This window comes from Oncorhynchus clarkii, chromosome 10 (assembly GCF_045791955.1).
Source record: "Oncorhynchus clarkii lewisi isolate Uvic-CL-2024 chromosome 10, UVic_Ocla_1.0, whole genome shotgun sequence".
In the NCBI taxonomy this organism is placed as follows: Eukaryota; Metazoa; Chordata; class Actinopteri; order Salmoniformes; family Salmonidae; genus Oncorhynchus; species Oncorhynchus clarkii.
The window spans coordinates 41,903,410-41,922,377 of record NC_092156.1 but is presented as its reverse complement, the minus strand read 5'-3'; the positions used below and the strand labels follow the sequence as shown (position 1 = coordinate 41,922,377).

Below are 18,968 nucleotides of genomic sequence, written 5' to 3'. Positions count from 1 at the left end.
TGAGCCAGCAGGAAGGGTACCACATGAGGGACAAGGATGTCTTCCCTGTAACGCACAGCGTTGAGATTGCCTGCAATGACAAGCTCAGTCCGATGATGCTGTGACACACCGCCCCAGACCATGATGGACCCTCCACCTCCAAATGGAGTACAGTGTACAGAGTAACGGTCATTCCTTCAACAATAAACGCAAATCTGACATCACCCCTGGTGAGGCAAAACCACGACTCGTCAGTGAAGAGCACTTTTTGCCAGTCCTGTCTGGTCCAGTGACGGTGGGTTTGTGCCTATAGGCAACGTTGTTGCTGGTGATGTCTGGTGAGGACCTGCCTTACAACAGGCCTACTTGGTCCCATTGTTCCTAGCAGTATGTCATGCTTGTGACTACAAACTTGGATGCATCTGCAGTTTGTTTTGGTTGTGTTTCAGATTGTGTCAAATAGAAATGAACGGTAAATAATGTATTGTCATTTTGGAGTCCCTTTTTCTAGTTCCTCAGACTTTCTCATTATTCACGATTCATTCATTATCTGTATCCATGGTAGCATCCACATTAATGGAGAAGTGTTCAGAAACCTATTCTTTAAATAAAAGTGACTCCAAAATGACACAATACAATTGTTTACCATTAGTTTCTATTGGGAACAATCTGAAACGCAACCAAAACAAACTTCAAAGCTTGATGTAGTCATTGTGTGCTAAGAATATGGAACCCAATACTGAACGTTTGACTGCTTTATAGTATTTGGAATTTGTCCAAATATCTATGACACCTTCAGATGGGAGGACTAGATAAATAAAGTGCTTGATTTGTAAACGGATACACTATATCCAAAAGTATCCAGACACCCCTTCAAATTAGTGGATTCGTCTATTTCAGCCACACCTGTTGCTGACAGGTATATAAAGTTGAGCGCACAACCATACAATCGCCATAGACAAACATTGGCAGTAGAATGGCCTTACTGAAGAGCCCTGACTTTCAACTTGGCACTGTCATAGGATGCCTCCTTTCCAACAAATCAAGAAATGGGTTTCTATGGCCGATCAGCCACACACAAGCTTAAGATCACCAATGGCAATGCCAAGCTTCAGCTGGAGTGGTGTAAAGCTCTCCTCCATTGTACTCTGGAGCAGTGGAAACACGTTCTCTAGAGTGATGAATCACGCTTCACCATCTGGCAGTCCAATGGACGCATGAAGAATGCTACCTGCCCCAGTGCATAGTGCCAACTGTAAAGTTTGGTGGAAGAGGACTAAAGATCGGGGGCTGTTTTTCATGGTTCGGGCTAGGCCCCTCCAGTTTCAGCATGACAATGCCCCCATGCACAAAGCGAGGTCCATACAGAAATAGTTTGTTGAAATCGGCGTGGAAGAACTTAACCCTATACCTTTGTGATGAATTGGAACGCCGACTGCAAGCCAGGCCGAATCGCCCAACATTAGTGCCCAACCTCACTAATGCTCTTGTGGCTGAATGGAAGCAAGTCCCCGCAGAAACGTTCCAACATCTAGTGGAAAGCCTTCCCAGAAGAGTGGAGACTGTTATAGCAGCAAAGGGGAGACCAACTCCATGTTAATGCCGTTGATTTTGGAACGAGATATTCTCAGAGCAGATGTCCATGTACTTTTGGTCACATAGTGTATGTATGAAAAAATGCATCATCGGGGGCACGCATCACCGGGTGCACGCTGCACTCAGTGTCAAAGAAAGGCCAATAACATCATCAAGGACCTCAGTCACCCTTCTAGCAGAGACCGAGAGACTGAAAGAAGCAGTTTATCTCCATGTCATCACTGTTGAACAGCCATCACTAGCCGGCTGCCTGCCCGGTACTCTGCCCTGCACCTTGAGACTAATTCCCCATTTACAGAGTCATGGGGAGAGTCAGAGTCATACACCTCATATTCTGTTGTTTACTCACTGTTTAAGTATATACTGTATTCTCAGGTTAGCCTTGGTAGTACGGCGCCCCCTGGAGCGAATTAGGATTAAGTGCCTTGATCAAGGGCACATCAAAATGTTTTTTCACGTTGTCGGCTTGGGTATTCAAACTAGCGACCTTCGGTTACTGGCCTAACGCTCTAACCACTAGTTTAGTTGCTGCCATAACAGCTGCAAATCTGTGTATGCAACCAATAAACTTTGATTTGAAATACCCTCAAATAAGAGGTGACATTTTGTACTGTCGCCTCATTTGAAACATTTGAGCTCAAAACCAAAATGCTGGAATATGGAGCCAAGTTAAATGTTTTAGCTTCACTGTCCAAATAAATATGTAGGGGAGGGTACATCCACAAAGTTCTCTCAGATCTCAATTTTGCCAAAATAACACTTCTCCTCAAACCAAAAATGTTCTCATTGTCTTCAACAGTGATCTTGTGACTTAGGTTAATTTTCAAAGACTACCCAAAAATAGGTTCATTTCCAAAGACTACCCAAACAGGTTTTTATTCCAAATGAATTACAAGTCTGTACTAGTTGAGTGAGACAAAAGTTCTGGGCAGAGCACTGTTCATTCGACTTTATCTCCATCTTGTGGTACTATCACTGTACAACAGCATATCACATTCCAAGAAGTATAATCAAGGTTTTACAATAACACATGCCACTCTTTCATGCAAAGAGTAAAAAAACAAACACTCACTTTAGTATCAGTCCAAGCATATAATTTATTTTTGTTTTAATGAGAATTGAATTACTGTAACTGGAGTTGAAGTAGGCCTAACCCTTTTAGTGATATAATTGTATAACTTTACAGCTATCGGGAAAAAGTCTGAGCCAAACTGACCAATGGTTCCATATCAAAACAATGTATTCCTCACAGCTCGGTCAGTCATGCACCAAATACCACATTTCTCCTCCATGTTGCGATCTACTTCATCATTCTGATTCGTAACTGGGTTTTACATGAACCACCAAAATGAATGATACTCCATACTCCAAGAGCAGAGGTCTTGTCTGAATGTCATACGATTTTTTTTTTTTAGACCAGATTAGATTATTATGGTGATTGGTGAAGGACATTGGACAAGAAGCTAATTCAAAAAAAAAATGTCTTTACACCTCTATTCAGGGATACATAGAAGTTCACTAGTTCACAGTGAGAACTCCTTTGTCTAGTAACTCAAGGGTAAAAATGAAATACATTACAACATAGGCAGGGTATAGGCTTACTAAGTTTCTAATTAGGATGTGCATGACAAATGAAAGTCTATCAGTGTATCTATCTATCATGTTTTAGAACAGATTTTACAGACACTTCACTTGCACCAAAACGAGACAGTGTTGTCGACCATCAAAGGCTAAAATAAAGTGTATTTGTCAAAATAATATGTGAAACAATGAAAAAGCATAGGTCAACTCATTTTTAAGGGGCAGGTCTTGATGGGTAGGGCCTTCTCGTGTGTGCTTATGTTTCAGACTGTCTGGCTCCAAATCTATCCAACTTGCTCCCCTCCCGTTCAAAACCAGAACAGCAGCAGAGATGCACCGTGTTCTCTCTATTTCCTTGGGACACCCACCTTCCCTCCGGGAAGAGCTAAACTACTGGTGATGCGCATGCTGCTATTGTAAACTTTGCAATGGGCACCTGAACTGGGTATGGTCCAGAACAAGTGGTACTCGCCTCAGAATTTCACAAATGTGCACGATAGCTTCTTGAGGTCTGGACAGTCTGACAGTGTTTAGGCAACAGGAGAGATATTGATTGATATGGGGAGGCCATTGTTGTTCATGACGTCATCCAAGTCCTCATCCTCTATCACCACTGTAAAAAAAACATGATATATATATATATATATTAAAAGCAGGAGAAAAGACATGCAAGGTTCGTCTGATTCTGTATAATCATACAATTAAAATAAGTACATATTCTGGTCAGACTAACTTAGTTATTTTATCGATAAACCTAGAATGAAACTATATTTTAGACCAACTATATTTTCAGTTTCTTTCGTCTCAATTCTCGTTCCTTATCTTTTGCTTGCTTCATCTGCCGCACTCACCTCTCTTCGAACGTCCTATTTGCCCTAGCTTCGGGGCCCGTTGGCCTCGTCTCCGCTGGGGGGAGTCAAAGCTCAGCACACCCCTGTTGAATCGACTCCCCAAACCAGGCACCTCACCAGACTCGAGTGGGATTACTGAGCTGGGCTGGAGTACGCCAGAGGGGGGTAGAAACTCGGGTATTCCCGCTATTCCGTACATTTCCAGTGGTTGAGGTGCGCTTTCACGGTTCTTTCGGTTTTTCTCTGTCTCTAGAATTCTCGACACCTCAGCAGCGTCCGAGCGCTGCTTCTCCTTGTCCTTGCTTCCACAACAGTACAGCATGCAGGATACCGGCAGATATTTTAGTGTTGATGAGATAAATGTCGTTATTCTTGGCTGAAGACGTAGTTAAAATGGAGAATGTGGTACATAACAAAACTCATAAAAAATCAACTGAATAAATTGTTCACACTTTGCCGGCACAGTATCCCTGCTGATCCACAACACATTTATGCCATAAATGTCAGACTATTAAATTACAACATTCTAGAGGCAAATCAAAACGAAAAATATCAGCTCGTGAAACTGTCACACTAAATGTGTTGACGTCTGCAGACCAAGACGCTTGCTCGACCATTGCGCAAAACTTATCCCAAATGCATTTCCCCATCAATATTGTTTCAGTATGATTCACTTTTCAGTTAATCTGGTAAAATATTGGTGTACATTATTTCAAACCTTTTAAATAACTAGTGGTCACTGAAGAGAGTCCTCTTCACATACCCCCCAATTGCGATGTGTTGTTGTGATTTTACAGTTGAACATATGCCCACTCCCAGTACGCACAGTTTCGACGTCTTAAAGGTGTAGACCGTCAATGATAAATGCGTTATTACAATCCGGGATTTCCCAAACCCGCACCTGATAGCGTCATGATGAACGAATTGAAGTTGCAGGAATTGTGGCAACATGTAAAATAAAATAAAATAAAAAATCGATGTATGAGTATGAGATTACTCACACACTCGTATTTATGGAATTCCATTACAAACAGGCAAATAATAAAGAGACTAAAGAGGTTGTGAATCTGATCATAGTCACAGCATTAAACAAGTGCCTCCATTTAGCTGACTGGGTGGAGGTAGAAGAGACATTGTTCAGACATCTGGCCTTATTCATTTAGATGTGTTAAATTGGTCTTTCTGTTTGTATGAGTCATCAAACTTCTCTGATGAAGGTAATATCCTGCTTCGCATGGTGAGAGAATGTTGGAAAGACTTGGTGTAGTACGTTGCAGGACTAGCTGTTTTGTTGTTGTTGTTGCAACACACTAATGTCCAACATGTCTGTCCATTCACTCCCCTGCTTCAATTATAGCCCACGTGTGAAAGGATTTGTCAAAGTAGTAGGACAGTTCTATGTTTGATTATCACATCTCCATTATTAATGTCCTTCCTGGACATCCTCAGTTCCTGGAAATGAGAGGTCGATAAAAGGGGGAAATGCAATGAAGTGTTTTGGTGTTGTGACCCTAATATCTTCCTGAACATGTTGGGTGCACAAGAGTTAAAATGCTAATCAACATTTTTTAAGTCACTCTAATAAAATTATTATGAGGTAAGTTGATCAAATATTTGGTCATTTAGAAACATTTATTTATAATCAGTTGCCCTGGTACGCCCCTTTTCTAAAAACAACATACTTGTACCAGCAATTGGACATTGTTCTTAGGTCAGACTAGTTACCCAGTCTGGTTTCTTTTACTTTTACATCATTTAGCAGTCACTATTATCCAGAGTGACCTATAAGAGCAATTAGAGTTAAGTGCCTAGTTGATCTAGGGATTTGAACCAGCAACTTTTCAATTACTGGTATAGCACTCTAAACCGCTAAGCTACCTGCTTAGCCTTAAGAATAGATGCAACATAGTAAACATAAATCAGGGGCACCCAAATTAGTATGATATTTAACACGAACGACTAGCAACCCAAAGGTTGCGTGTTCGAATCTCATCACAGACAATTTAAGCAACTTTACAACTACTTTAAACTTTTTAGCTACTTTGCAACTACTTAGCATGTTAGCTATCCCTTCCCCTAACCCAGGGGTGCCCAACCAGTCGATCGCAATCTACTGGTCTATCGTGGAGTGCTTGCCAGTCGATCGTGAGATGATTATATATCTACTCAAATTCAGCCACACAATGCCTATAATCTCTGTTTTAATGTTTCGACAATCCTCCATTCACAGCAATGTCTGAAAAGTCACGTGATTTACGTAAAATAGGACCCGTCCCTGCCCACTTATTTACGTATGCTTAGTTAGCGCGGTCAGATGCCGCCCGCCAACTCCAAGTCGAGGTAACAGTGATGCCAGGCAGGTAGCTAGCTAGCAAACTTTGTAGTCAGATTCGTTGTTAAATTGTTCTTAAGTTGTGTGGTCGACAGCACCAATAATGAGTGAAGGGAAGAATACAAAGAAAAAACAGAAAATGGGTCATTTCCACAAATAATTATTTTATTTTATTATTATTAAAATGTGTGTGTCTCATCTGCCAAAATAGCATCGTTATCCCAAAGAAAAGTAACATAGAACAACAGTTTAAAACCACACAAAACCCAGGAAATAGATTTTCCAGCAAAGACTGAATTACGAAGAAGAAAGGTACAAAAAAAAGAAAAAACTGACAGCGCAGCAGTTGGGAAGGCGGCAACATCTTATCGTGTGAGTCGCGTTCTTGCTAAGCATAAAAAGTCATTCAAAGATGGGGAGGCAATCAATGAAGCATTTATTGAGGCTGCCATCAATGACATTCAGTTGTCCAGAAAAACGGTGACAAGAAGATGTGAGGGAATAGCAGAGAACCTCTAGAATCAACTGACAACTGCAAGTGTTATTCCCTCCAGTTTGACGAGTCCACAGATATGGTAGATGTGGCACAGTTATGCATTTTTTTTAAATCATTATTATTTTATCAATTTTACCCCCTAATTTCATGGTATCCAATTGTTATTAGTTACTATCTTGTCTCATCGCTACCACTCCCGTACGGGCGAGGAAGAGACGAAGGTCGAAAGCCATGCGTCCTCCGGAACACAACCCAACCAAGCCGCACTTCTTCTTAACACAGTGCGCATGCAACCCGGAAGCCAGCCCGAAGGAAACACTGTACACCTGGCTAGTGTGCACTGCGCCCGGCCCGCCACAGGAGTCGCTAGTGCGCAATGAGACAAGGATATCCCTACCGGCCAAACCCTCCCTAACCCCGACGACGCTAGGCCAATTGTGCGTCGCCCCATGGACCTCCCGGTCGCAGCCGGCTGCGACAGAGCCTGAGCTCAAACCCAGAGTCTCTGGTGGCACAGCACACAAGGGGCAAATATATTTTTCAAGCTTTTATGAGGTTTGCTAATAAATTCCAAATGCCCATTTTGTAAGCTAGTTTTCATTCCTACCTATGGGGCATCCGCTATGCTTGGCCGCATTAGTGGGTTCGTTGCATTGTGCAAACAGGATGATTCTTTCCCGGATTTCCTTAGTTATCACTGTGTAATTTATCAACAAGCTTTGTGCAGGAAGATGTTAAACATGAAAAAAGTGATGGATGTTGCGATGAAGATTGTGTGTTCTACTCAAGCAAGAAGCCTACAGCGGAGGCTATTTCGGGCTCACTTAGAAGAGACTGAAGCGGAGCACACAGGCCTGCTGCTCCACACAGATGTGCGGTGGCTGAGCCGAGATACATTTTTAGGGAGATTCAGTGACTTGATGCCTGAAATCAAGGAGTTTCTCAAGGTCTCCAAACATGCAGAATATGCACAGCTAGAGGACACACAGTGGCTCCTGGATTTAGCTTTTCTCACTGACCTAACTTACATGCTTAATGAATTAAATGTAGAGCTGCAAGGAAAAGGCAAACGTAATCGACATGATCTGCTCTGTGAACACTTTTAAATGCAAACTACAACTGCTCACAAGAAAGCTGCAACATAAGGACCTGCACTTCTTTCAACACATACATTCAGAACTTGAACGTCAGGGCAAGGACACAGCACAGCTTGACAGTGCATGTTATGTGGAGCAAGTCCAGAGCATCTTATCTGAGTTTGACAGCCGTTTCACTGACTTTGCATCACTTGAGCCTATTGCCACTTACAGTATATGTGCTTTCCGTTTGGCACAGACATAAATCTGGAGGTCATTGAATCCAAAATGGAATCACCTTTTCAGTTGGACACAACAATAGCAGAAACTAAATTTCTCACCCTTCAAAATGACATTCAGCTGAAATCCAGGGCAACCACTGAGAAAGGAAGAGTTCAGGGAGCTACTGCTAGAGGAGAAGTATACCAACATAAGAAGATGTGCTCTCAACGTATCAGCCCTTTTTGGATCAACCTACCTCTGTGAATCTGCATTTTCTCACATGAAGATAATAAAGTCTAAGTACAGACCTACTATGTCTGGTGACCACCTTGTGGCCTGCATGGGACTTGCAACAAGCTGCTACAGCCCTGACTATGAAACCTACTTGCCTCCACACAATGCCAAAAGTCACACTAAGGTAGGAAATTAAATGAGTGCACTTATTTGTGGAAAACATGTTATTGGTCCAAATTATATTTGGGTACCAAATAGGTATCATAGCAGCAGGTCCATACTCAGTGGTGTGTTGCGTTTCATACATTTTGTTGGTTGGTTTAGATTTAGAGACTGGTAGATCTCATCAGGCTGGCAAATGAAAAAGTAGATCTCAAGTCAAAGAAGGTTGGGCACAAATGCCATAACCCGAACTCCTTAACCTACAGTATGGCATAACTACCGTCATTACGGTCTAAACTTGCTGTAGACTGGCTTAAACAATAAATATAAATAAACAAAGTCCACAGTCTCTCTGACTTATAACTTGACTGGAAACTCCACGGAAGAAAGCAAGCTGTGGCTTCTTCCACTGGAATTGTGATACAGAGAACTTTAAGTTAAATTATCTGTCTGTAAACAATTGTTGGAAAAATTACTTGTGTCATGCACAAAGTAGATGTCCTAACCGACTTGCCAAAACTATAGTTTGTTAACTAGAAATATGTGGAGAAAAACAAGTTTTAATGACTCCAACCTAAGTGTATGTAAACTTCCAACTTCAACTGTAGACAAGATCTCCGACAGTGTAAGTCCTCTCTCATATATTTTATTTTGACTCTGCTGAGCTGCTCGGAAATGCTCCCTTGCAGTTCTTTGTGCTTCCTTTAGACCTTCTCCAGGTCGTAGAGGAATGCTGGGCCTTCCATCCTGTCATACTTTACCTCTGCTGCACCAGACCAGATATCCTGAGGTTGATGGATCTCTCTTCCAAGCATCAGTCGGTTTGGAGTGAACCCAGTGATTGCCTAAAGGGAGCTGGGGTACGCTGATGTCAGGAGCTGCAAGTGTTCATCCCAGTTTTGCTGATTCTGGTCCACGTAGCAGCAGATCATCTGGAGTAGTATGCGGTTGAACCGCTCAACCTAACCGTTGGAAGCCGGATGATAGGGGGTTGTCCTTGTCTTTGAGATCTGCAAGAGCCTGCACACACTCTTGAACCAAAAACTTGGTCTGTGTGCACCTCGAGTTTGGCATTGAAGTAATATACCAGTCTCTTAGTAGCTGTTTTAAGCTCCTTTGTCAGGAACAGGAAAAGATTCAACCCACAGAGTAAACTGGTCGATGATGTTGAGGATGTACTTGTTTCCGGAACTGGATCCTGGAAATGGGTCTAGCATGATCACATGGAGACGATCCAGAGGTGCTCCAGCTGTTAGTTTGAATCTTGGCTCTTTTAATGGGACCTGCAGATTTATGAGAATTGCAGTGCTGACATCTCTCTATAAACAGGTGGACATCTCCTCCCATTCCATACAAGTGGTAGCTCTGGTGGAGAAGGGTCGTGGCAAGCTCTGACAGGTCGTTGCAAGCCTGCAACACTTCAGTCTGCATTGAGGCTGGCACCAGCAACAATGAAGATGGGCTGAGTCCACCAGCTTTCTCCCAGTGGTAGTAGAGAACACCTTGGCATAGTTCAACTTGAGGACAGCACAGCCAGTACTTTCTTAGTGCAGGGCTCTCCAGGGTAACTTGATCCTTAGATTACATCAGCTTTAGTCCGTAGCTGTGAAGGGATTGGAAGACATCTGCAAGCCGTTCTAGGCTCTCGTCAACTCTTCTCCCCAGGATGATGGTGTCATCCAGATAGAGCAGTAGGAGTTTCCCATTAGGGTCCACAGAGGACGAGCTCCATGGCCCTCTGAAACGTACTTGGGGCATTGCAAAGGCTGAATGGTATACAGGTGTATTGGTAGAGCCCATATCTAGTGATAAACACCGTCTTCTCCTGGTCCTTTTCATCGACTGTTATCTGCCAATACCCGGATTGAAGATCTAATGTGGAGAAAACATTTTCTCCAACAAGGATGTCAAGACACTCTTCAATCTTGGGCAAGGGGTATGCATCCTTGGCTGTCAGGTTGTTGAGGCAGCGGTAATTGACACACCAGGGGACTCCACCATCCTTCTTACAAGCTAAGATGACGGGGGATACCCACTTTGAGGAGGATGGTGTGACGACACCTGCTTCCAGCATGGCTTTGAGGTGCGTTTCCTCTTCTCCTTGGAACCCAAGAGTTGTCTGTCGAACCTGTTGACGTACTGGCCTAGCCACTCCAGTGTCTATCTTGTGGGTGACAGCAGACATGTAACCTAAGTCAGTGTTGGTCATTTCAAAAAGGGACTTGTACTCCAGCAGGAGCTCAATCATCCTGTGTTGTTGTTCCCCACTGAGTTTGTTACATGAAGCAGCAAACATGGCCCGGAGATGTTCAGGTAGGTCTGTGGCAGCAGTCACTCTTCTCATTTCTGGTCGCTGGGCACTTTCTGCTCAGCTGGACAAGATGGACTGGAGGGGTCATCAGTGAATGTTTCGACCAGGAAACCAAGGCAAGCTCCTCTTGGTAGAGTGGCCTTGTTGCTCGAAAGGTTGCAGAGCCTGACAGGCACCCTCTGCTCCATGGTTGTGACGACACTTCTGGAGGACACTGCTTCGTTGATACTTAGAGGCTCAGGTACAGTAGAGACACCGGGCTTTGGATGGTCAACTTCACCCCAGACTAAACATTCACATTCTGGTAGGAAGGTTGTGTCTTTCTCCAGGAGCACCCGAGCTACGAAGTAGTCTGGTCTGTCGCTTCCAACGATTTTGTCAGGCAAAAGTTCCCCCTCGATGAAGACTCTTCCATTGGCATGAATAGTTACATTTGCAGCTCTCAACAGGTCCAGGCTGAGGAGGAAAGTGTCATGTATAGGGGCCATGTACACCTCCCATTCAAAGCTCCTGGTGCAGATCTTAAATCTAAGTTTCAGTCCACCCATGGCAGTCATGTCTTTCCCCGACTCAGCATTCCAAAGGAGTTTCTTCTTGAGTGCTGTCTGCTCACTCACAGGGAACTGCTGGTAAAGCTCTCAGAGAGGATTGTTGTTTCAGCTCCAGTCTCTACAACAGCTTGAACTGGGATGCCGTTGACTGTCAGAGATATCTGATCTCTGTAGAACAGCTCTGTAGAACAGCTGACTTGTACAGTAGGGGACTGGCTCCATTGGCTGACAAGCCCACCTGCAGAAGTAGCTTGGCCAAGTTCTTTACCACCACGGGTATGGGGAGGGGTTAGGCTGAGGGGCCTCACACATTCTCTCCGGAAGTGTCCTTCCTCACCACATTGGTAACACGGCCCTGTAGCAGTGCGGGTGGGACTTGATGAGCGGACTCTCGTCCTGTTAACCTACTGCAGTGCTAAACGTCCTTGTCTCCTCTCCTGACTCTCAAGACTGCTGCCCTCGAACTGCCTGAGAGAGTACTCTGGCAACTCCTGGATCCTGTGGTCCACAGCGGCAGCCTGCTCAAGCTTTAGCTGTAGCTTATTCATCTTCTGCAAGTCTAAGCCTCCACAAGTGAGCTGGGATCTTGATTCATTACCTCATAAGCCACATTCTGGTTCCTGAGGCCCTTGGGGAATGCGTTGGTTGCTAGTTGATCTCGCAGATCTAGTTTTTGATTTGTTTTGATTCATTAGGCTCCCCATTAGCCGACGCCAACGGTGACAGCTAGTCTTACTGGAGTCCGACATATAACGAAAAAGACATTACAGACAAAATACTTTACAATTTACATATGTTCAAAAACATTAACATGTAGTGTGTGTGTGTGTGCGCATCTATCAGTTCCACATACATGTCAGTACATACACACAACAAGTAGGTCACATAGGGAAGGAGAGGCATTGTGCCGTGAGTGTTATTTCATTATTTTTTAAACCAGGTTTGCTGTTCACTTGCGCTATATGAGATGGAAGGGAGTTCCATTCAATCATGGCTCTGTATAATACTGTACGCTTCCTTGAATTTGTTCTGGACCTGGGGACTGTGAAAAGACCCCTGGTGGCATGTGTGGTGGGGTAAGTGTGTGTGTCAGTGCTGTGTGTAAGTTGACTATGCAAACAATTTGGAATTTCCAACACATTAATGTTTCTAATTTAAACAAGAACTTGACGCAGTCAGTCTTTCCTCAACTCTTAGCCAAGAGAGACTGGCAATCCATAGTATTAATATTAACCCCTTGATTACAATGAAGAGCAATACGTGCCACTCTGTTCTGGGCCAGCTGCAGCTTAATTAGGTCTTTCTTTGCAGCACTTGACCTTATGACTGGACAGTTATCAAGACAAGATAAAACTGGAGCGTGCTGGATTTGCTTTGTGGAGTGTGGTGTCAAAAAAGTAGAACATCTCTTGATTACGAACAGACCTCTCTCCACCTTTACAACCATTGCATCTAATATTTTTGGCCATGACAGTTTACACCAGGATCGGTAAGTGTGACCAGCCAGCGCACTTCCTCTGCAAATTCAGCCGACGACTCCTTGGATTGGCAAAGCTCTCCCAACTTCCTTCTGACTGTGGACGGGGGGTTCCACTGACCAAAAAGCTGGTTCAGCCGCTCCTTGAGAAGGTTATAGTCCTCCCGAATTTACTCAGGCAGTGAACATACATTTCTGATGGCTGTAGTGTAGCCGGTCAACCCGCTGAGCACCATTCCAGCCACACTTCCTAGCCTGCCGTTTGAATGGAACAGAAAGGACTCCTCATTTTAATTTCCATCGAACATGGCTAGCTTCGATTTTGTGTCATCCTGTGTGGTGTGATAGTTCTGGTGATTTGCTTTTACTATGTCATGTTACCCTTACTCTTTGTCTCCAGGGCACTATCTGTAACGACTGTGTGAACGCCACCTGCTGCAACTGCTGTGTCTGGTGCCAGATGTCCAGAGAGATGAAGAGCCGCATCATCCCCATTGTCCTGGTCAGTGCTAGGAAGTAGGAACGGATGACCAACATGTTACCATAACCTCAATATCACCGTAGTCATCCCAATACAGCCATAACCTTTTTCAGAGTCATGTTTCTGTGTTTATAGAATGTATATTTATTCCTACATGCCCGAATTGTCAGATTGTTTGACAAGAAGTCATTGTAAACAGTGTATATTAAAACAATATTTATGCATGCTTAAAGTGATGTATATACGTCATTCTATGAACTATTATGCCCCCAATAAGGACATATATTATAAATGTTTTATTCTATAAAATATATATGTCAAATAAATATATTTACAAATGCTAACATTTTTCCTTCCTGTTATCTCAGTTTAACACAGTTTAGTTTGAGTTAAGTCAGATATCTCTTTCTCCATCTCTCTCCTCTTCTCTTATCTCCATCCATCCGTTGGTGCTGGATTGAGGTGAGCGCTTTTCTCCGTGATGGATCGCCGCGATGGATAAGCCGAGTTTCAATAGGCACAATCTTAGTTACAACACCCCTCTCATTATCTCTCTCTCGTTGTAATTTTGCAGTAGGCCTTGTTACAGGCTTTGATTTAACCATTTATATTTAGAGGTTGAACATTAGCACGTTGGGCACACCGATTGGCATCACCTCATTAGTCAATATGTATTACATCTGTGCTAGCTTGTCATCTCGTTAGTCAGAAGGTGTTTCAGCTGTACTGGCACAGGTGATATTTAAGAGTGGATGGCTCTCCCTATTTGATTTCTAAAATCTCTGTTTTCATTTTGCTCTCCTTTTTTGTTTGCTTCCTGTCTTTAAATTGTTTGGGTTTTATTTTGGTTGCCTCTACTTGGGCAGATTTAGTGGGCGTTCATGGTGGGTGTCTTAGGTTACAGTTGTTGTTGCTCGTCAACTTTCAGTGGACACCCCCGAGTGTCTTTCAGAACCCCTCCTGTTTCGTTTTGGTTGTTAGTGACTCTGTTAGTTTCCCCTTCTGTTCAAGCGTCATCTTGATGAAAATACAGGTTCTTTAAATCACATTAATCTATATTCCTCCTGTCTGGCTCCCTTTCTATCTGTCTTAACGTTTGCTATCGCTAGTGAAGTGCAATATTGTATGAAATCAATCAAATGAGTGTGGGTCCGGCCCAATTACTGTGCAGAAAACATTAAAGAAACACCTTCCTAATATTGAGTTGCCCCCCCCCCCCCCCTCTTTGGCCCAATTACTGTGTACAACACAAAAAACACTGTCCTAATAAATAATAAATTGACTGCATGCCCTTTGGGTGGTGGACTATTCTTGATACATACAGGAAACTGTTAAGTGTGAAAAAACTAGTGTGCCTAGCACCAACTACCATACCCCGTTCAAAGGCACTTGAATCTTTTGTCTTACTCATTCACGCTCTGACTGGCACACAGACATAATCCATGTCTCAATTGTCTCAAAGCTTAAAAATCCTTCTTTAACCTGTCTCCTCCCCGTCATCTACACTGATTTAAAGTGGATTTAACAAGTGATATCAATAAGGGATCATAGCTTTCCCTTGGATTCACCTGGACAATCTGTCGTGGAAAGAGCAGGTGCTCTTAATGTTTTGTACACTCAGTGAACACTACCGGTAAAAAGTTTTAGAACACAAGGGTTTTTCTTTATTTTTACTATTTTCTACATTGTAGAATAATAGTGAAGACATCAAAACTATGAAATAACACACATGGAATCATGTAGTAACCAAAAAAGTGTTAAAAATAAAATATGTTCTATTTGAGATTCTTCAAATAGCCACCCTTTGCCTCAGCTTTGCACACTCTTGGCATTCTCTCAACCAGCTTCATAAGGCAGTCACCTGGAATGCATTTCAATTAACAGGTGTGCCTTCTTAAAAGTTCATTTAACTGGAATTTCTTTCCTTCTTAATTAATGCATTTGAGCCAATCAGTTGTGTTGTGTCAAGGTAGGGGAGGTATACAGAAGATAGCCCTATTTGGTAAAAGAGTCCATAAGAGTCCAAGTCCATATTATGGCAAGAACAGCTCAATTAAAGAGAAACGGCAGTCCATCAATACTTTAAGACATGAAGGTCAGTCAATCCAGAACATTTCAAGAACTTTGAAAGTTTCTTCAAGTGCAGTCGCAAAAACCATCAAGCGCTATGATGAAACTGGCTCTCATGAGGACCGCCACAGGAATGGAAGACCCATAGTAACCTCTGCTGCAGAGGATAAGTTCATTCCAGTTACCAGCCTCAGAAATTGCAGCCCAAATAAAAGCTTCACGGAGTTCAAGTACCATTTCAAAATATACTCAAGACACATTATCTTCACACATATATTAGATGCATTGCATTTCATTGACAGCTTCAAATTGTTGGCTTCCCAACTAGGCATATAGGCTTGAAAAATTCCACTGCTTTAAAAGAAGCGGTGGAAATCATGCTGTCTGGAAAAGTACTTTGAATTATTATTTATTTCTGTATAGAGTAATTAAGCCTATATCATTTTGGCAAATTTATTTCAATTTGCTTTAGGTTGCAGTGAAACTGTTACCGAATTTTGTCCTATGCTTAGGCTACTCATCACATTAGGAATTTTATTTCATTGTTAGCCTACAACTACTTCATTATAAAGAGGATTTCCCCCCCTGCACTCAGCACCCTCTACTCAAAACATCTTTCTGCACTCAGCACCCTCTACTCAAAACATCTTCCTGCACTCAGCACCCTCTACTCAAAACATCTTCCTGCACTCAGCACCCTCTACTCAAAACATCTTCCTGCACTCAGCACCCTCTACTCAAAACATCTTCCTTGCACTCAGCACCCTCTACTCAAAACATCTTCCTGCACTCAGCACCCTCTACTCAAAACATCTTCCTGCACTCAGCACCCTCTACTCAAAACATCTTCCTTGCACTCAGCACCCTCTACTCAAAACATCTTCCTGCATTCAGCACCCTCTACTCAAAACATCTTCCTGCACTCAGCACCCTCTACTCAAAACATCTTCCTGCACTCAGCACCCTCTACTCAAAACATCTTCCTGCACTCAGCACCCTCTACTCAAAACATCTTCCTGCACTCAGCACTCTCTACTCAAAACATCTCCCTTGCACTCAGCACCCTCTACTCAAAACGTCTTCCTGCAGCTATGGCTTTACCCTTTTCTTTTCAGGACAACCAGGGCTACAAGTAGAACACAAAACATTTTGACATAAACAGTTGCATTCATACGTTTTATTGACAGATAAAGTTCAAATTAAAATAAAATGTAAAAAAAATAAAATAAATAAAGCAAAAACCTGATAAAGTAAATGTATATGAATGCTGTAAGTACAGACATGATTTGCCCACTGGGAAATGAATATCCAACCAGTCAGTGAGAACTGTGTGGAGTTTGGAATTCGTGACAGCAACTATGTGAGCTTGTTACATGTGCATGTTCGCCAGAGTTTGTAGCTCAAACCATTCGGTCTCCTTCGGATTCCGCCCTTGTCTCCCAAACGCAGCTCTACCCTCGTTAATCACACAGACTAATGGTATCTATGGATGCGGAAGGGATAAACACATCCAATTGTTCAACCCAGAAGTCGGTAGCTCAACCATACAATGTTTAAAAGGAGTTATAAGTCCAAAGCGCACCGGCAATACGGTGGGACTCATTGGGTTAAGCGTAATTCAAAAAGATTTAACACGTTAGTAAACAGGTATGGCTAAAATTGTGAGATAGTCATTCAGTGCTTGACAAATTGTGAGCCTATTAAGCTTGGTTGAATAACGGTTTATAAATGTACTTAAAATGGTCATAAGACAACCTCTTATTTCATCATGGAACCTTGCAAGGGTTTCACGGTTGAGGAACATTCTCACTCTTGGATGGGATGCATTGGTGCACTTATATATTTATCCCAGGAAATAAGGTATCACGACACGATCTGCTCATCTGTGCAACATGCTCAAAATAACGATGACGTGCCCACAATTTATGTTGATCGTGCATAGTGACAGTGTGCAAAATCCAGACATGAGATTGTCATGAAAGAGAGTGTTGTAGAGGAGACACAAATATCCACAAAGATAGATGCAATTTGTTTGGCTTTTCGAATACAGAAATTGTGCTGAATGATTTAGCCTATAGGTAGTTAGCTAGCGTTTGCCAGCTATCTAGTCTGGGGTTGGCTAGCTAACGAACAATAGCTTGCTAGCTGGCAAACGCTAGCTAGCTAGCGAACTACTTAAGTTAAATCATCCAGCATAATACCCAAGCTAGCTAGCAAACATTAGCTGCTCTTTTTGGTAGGCCTACCAACTAGGCTAGCTAGCTAACTTAGTTAAAGAGGTTGTAGTTCTGAAAGTAGTGCTCATGAGCCAAAAGTGGTCCCAAAATTGCGTACCACATCACATGCGTGCACCACATCATTGCTCTCTCTCGCTCTGCTGTATGTGCATCTTGCTAGCTGTCACTCAAATGTCGAGGGGCTGAATCTCATTGGCTGGAACTCAAATTGCTAGGGGCTGTCCCATGTGGGGGAAAATGGCGCCACACAGTTTCCAATAAACAGTCACTTTCAAACTAGGGATTTTGTGGCTAAGTGAGGTAAAACAGTAATTCTGCTCATAGATTACGCATGTATGAACTAAATTCCGGAGCATGTCTTTAACATACAGAATATACTTTCTATGCCTTGACCGCTAACATTAGCTAGCTAGCTAGGTTAGCTAATGTTAGTGTTTAAATTCTGGAGAGTTGAGACCAAATCACGGACGCTGGACAGAGTGGATTTCAGTTGTAACAAAAGACAGTTTTAATGAGTCAGAGATATCTTGTCCCGCAGTTTTACGTGCACGGACCTAGTTCACATAACTCGGCAAGGAGCCAGGTGAAAAAGAGGCCTTATACTACGGTTACATTCATTTTTATACATAGAATACAGTAGGTGGAGTCTTGTCGTTTCGGTCTTCTTGACTGGTCGGAGGGTTGGAGGCGGGCCTTGCTCTAGCCAGAGCGGGCCCCATTGGTGCACAGCAAAAGTCCTTTGCGCTTGGGACCGGCCAGTTAGAGGGAGATGAGATGTGTGTTTATATAAGGAAGAGGGGGTCAGTCTTATGGCTTGGTGTATGTGTTCTTACGACGGAATGTCTTTATTTATATGAGCTATGTGTATGAATATTTATATAACACTAACTGGCCTCAATGGTCTTATCTTCCCTGAACCTTGTTCTCAGGGTATCTTTACGCAAGGGTGTTACATAAGACACACCCAGCATGTTAACATTAGCTAGCTAGCTAGCTACTTGTGTCAACACTAGTATTAAGAGTAGTTCATTTTCAATGTAAACACTAGCTAGCTTGTTAGTATTAGCAAGCCCCATTATTAGTATAACGCTAGCTGGATAACACAACTGGAATAACTGCAGGCTATATGCCTAAACCCTAAATGATAGAAATCATAATAATGTCAAAATAAAGGAAAACCCTTGAATGAGAATGTGTGTCCAAACGTTTGAAAGGTAGTGTGTGTGTATATATATATATATATATATATGTGGAGAAGGTTGTGTAGATCAGTATGAAACAAATCAAATTAATTTAGGTTGAACCCCTGTGT

The 18,968-nt window shown here is 42.7% G+C and overlaps 1 long non-coding RNA gene across 1 annotated transcript; it reads right to left on the bottom strand.

The window, feature by feature from the left end:
• Window positions 1–2,652: 2,652 nt before the first annotated feature.
• LOC139418488 (uncharacterized) lies at window positions 2,653–4,820 on the bottom strand. The gene is made up of 3 exons (XR_011635330.1): window positions 4,726–4,820; window positions 4,008–4,383; window positions 2,653–3,769 (listed from the first exon to the last, which is right to left on the bottom strand). It is a non-coding gene; the product is annotated as an uncharacterized lncRNA (long non-coding RNA).
• Window positions 4,821–18,968: the final 14,148 nt, after the last annotated feature.